Here is a 3,383-nt window from a genome sequence, read left to right as displayed (position 1 = left end):
GACAGAGCAAGACTCCGTCTCAAAAAAAAAAAGAATCACTTGAACCTGAGCATGGAGGTTGCCATGAGGAAAGACTATGCCACTGCACTCCAGCCTGGGTGATGACACAGCGGGACTCTGTCTCAAAAATAAACAAACAAATAAATGAATATTTTTTTCAAAATTATGTTAGAACAAAGGCAAATAAATTTATGTTAAGTTGCTGAATCAGTTGTCACTATTTGAAAGGATGACGGAAACTTATCTTTTGGAATGTTTACATGTTTGCATAAGAGGTGGTGAAAAAAATGCTTTAGAGTGTGAAATTAGGCCAGGCATGATGGCTTATACCTGTAATCCCAGTGCTTTGGGAGGCCAAGGTTGGAGGATCATTTGAGCCCAGTAGATTGAGGCTGCAGTGACGGAGCCACTGATTCCAGCCTGGGTAACAAATCAAGACCCTGTCTCTAAGAACCCAACAACACCAACAACAAAGAATGATGTTACCTCAATCTCATCTCCCTCCACTGTCCCCTAGAATAACTGAGCAAGTTATTTAATCCATGCTGTCACTTGGTTTTGTCATTTAAAAATGAGGATGATTATAATACCATGTAGGGCTGTTGTGAGACATTTGAGATTCATTCGAATTAATAAACAACCTACACAGTAACATATCCCCATTTCTGCCACTGGTTCCTGTCTCTGTAGGTTTTGCTTTTTTAGCAAATATTTCTATGCTTTTCCCTCTTCTCTTTATGCTTTTTTCCTTTTAGTATCTTCTTACTTTTTTCTTTTTTAAAACTATCTCTTTCCCTGACTGATTGAATTTCTTCTTAATATTCTTTTGCCTCTTTCTCACTCAAAAAATACTGACAGTGATGAAATTTAGTAAACTGATAGGGAAGAAACAGTAGTAACTATCAAAACCCTATTTCTGGCTGAGTGAGGTGGCTCACACCTGTAATCTCAGCACTTTGGGAGGCCGAGGACGGCCGATAACTTGAGGTCAGGAGTTCGAGACCAGCCTGGCCAACATTGTGAAACCCGTCTCTACTAAAAACACAAAAATTAGCTGAGCATGGTGGTGCATGCTTGTAATCTCAGTTACTCAGGAGGCTGAGGCAGGAGAATTGCTTGAACCCAGGAGGCGGAGGTTGCAGTGAGTCAAGATCGTGCCACTGTGCTCCATCCTGGTGACAGACCAAGATTCTGTCTCAAAAAAAAAAAAACTCCTTACTTTAAGCCACTTTCCATTGCCTTCTCTGCCACAAAATGTATATACAAACATACAAGGGCTTCATTATGTAAATATATAAAGTTTGCTGCATTTGTTGTGTAGATCTTCAGCCTTTTGAAAACGAACTAACCAACCAACCAGGCAGCACTGTGCTCTTGGAAGTCTTTATTCTCTGTCAAGCTGATCTAGGTACCAATCATAAACTTTCTTATACCTAGATTCTCAGACCCCAAACATTTATGAACAGCCACACGCATACGCCAGGTAATAAAGAGAGGTGGGGTTGGTCTGTCTAGTAAAATTATTAGCTTTGATTTAAGCTTCCCTGTCCAAGAGCTGTTTTTACCACCTTTCAGTACACAAATCTGAAGAGTTAACAAGGAAAACTTGTCAGTTGCCAATGTTCTGTTCTGGAGCTTCACTTATTTTTTTTTTTTTTTTTTTTTTTTTGCGGAGCCCAGTGCAAAATGAAAATGCACAGCCATTATTAAAAAATCATTAAGAATTTAATAAAGGGTCCAGTCCAGTGGCTCATGCCTGTAATCCCAGCACTTTGGTAGGCCCAGGTGGGTGGATCATTTGAGTCCAGGAGTTTGAGACCAGTCTGGACAATGTAGTGAGACCCTGTCTCTATAAAAAATAGAAAAATTAGCCAGATGTGGTGGTGCACGCCTGTAGTCTTAGCTACTAAGGAGGCTGAGATGGGAGGATTGCTGGAGCCCAGAAGGTTGAGGCTGCAGTGAGCTGTGATCTTGACACTGCACTCCAACCTGGGCAACAGGGAGCAAGACTTCAGACTCCATCTCAAAAAAAAGGGAAAAGGAATTTCAAGATTGCAAGAATAGAGCACTAAATCAAGCATGAGACCCTTCCAAGTGCTGGGCCCTGTGTAGCTACACAGGATTGACACTCATGAAGTTGACCCTAACCAAAGGGAAAATACTCTGTGGGAGCGAATCTTAAGTTACTGCAGAGCGCACACAGAAAAGAGGGGAGTATAATGTAAAGAAGGCAATAGTGCTGTACAATACACACATGCGCAGAGGCTAGGAGAACAGCAGGCGTCAAAAAAAGTAGTAGGAGGAGGAGGCTGGGCACCGTGGCTCATTCCTGTAATCCCAGCACTTTGGGAGGCTGAGGGGGGCAGATCTTTTGAGGCCAGGAGTTCAAGACCAGCCTGGCTAACATGGTGAAACCACGTCTACTAAAAATACAAAAATTAGCCGGGTGTGGTGGTGCAGGCCTGTAATCCCGGCTGCTCTGCAGATGAGGCACGAGAATCGCTTGAGCCCGAGCAGCGGAGGTTGCAGTGAGCCGAGATCACACCAACAGAGTGAGACTCTTTCTCAAAAAAAAAAAAGTAGCAGAAAACTTCATGGTAAGAGCTCAGAGAAAGAGCTTTCAATTAAGGTGTCCCAGGAGTTGTCCTATTTCGTTTATTTCTTCCCAAAACATTGTAAGCTGGATGTAAGGTATTGTCAAAGGTTGGGTTCCCTAGGAAGCAGACTCAGACTGAGATTAGTGTGCAGGAAGTTTATTAGGTAATGTTCTTGGAAACGACACATGTGACAGGGAAAGGACAGAAGCAGGAATGGGCAGAGGGAGACGTTGGTCTGTCATGTCACAACAGAGGCCCACCATCCTCTGCAGGGAGCTCTGGAATTGCAGTGTCCCTTAGAGTTGTGCCTACTTGATGGGGGTCCAGGGAACAGGTTATTATTTCCCCAACATTGAGCACTAATTGGATGCAGACAATCCTTGGAAAGAGGACATGACTGAACAAGGAGGCTGTCTTCTGCCATCTGCCATCAGGAAATACCTGGAGAGGATGATAGATGAGCGCTTTCCCCTGGCAGTGCTCCTAGCAGCTAGATAAAGAGTTCTCGCACAGCACAGCATCCACTAAGATTTTTGTTTGTTTGTTTAAAGATACAGTCTTGCTCTGTCACCTAGGCTGGAATGAAGCGGTGCTGACACAGCTCACTGCAGCCTTGAACTCCTGGGCTCAAGGAATCCTCCCATGTCAGCCTCCTGAGTAGCTAAAACTATAGATGTCATTTTGTTGTAGAGATGGGGTCTTGTTATGTTGTCCAGGCTGGCCTCAAATGCCTGGCCTCAAGTGATCACCCTGCCTGAGTCTCCCAAAGTGCTGGGATTACAGGTG

Source organism: Colobus angolensis, unplaced genomic scaffold (assembly GCF_000951035.1).
Source record: "Colobus angolensis palliatus isolate OR3802 unplaced genomic scaffold, Cang.pa_1.0 Scaffold328, whole genome shotgun sequence".
Classification (NCBI taxonomy): Eukaryota; Metazoa; Chordata; class Mammalia; order Primates; family Cercopithecidae; genus Colobus; species Colobus angolensis.
This window is presented reverse-complemented; position numbering follows the sequence as displayed.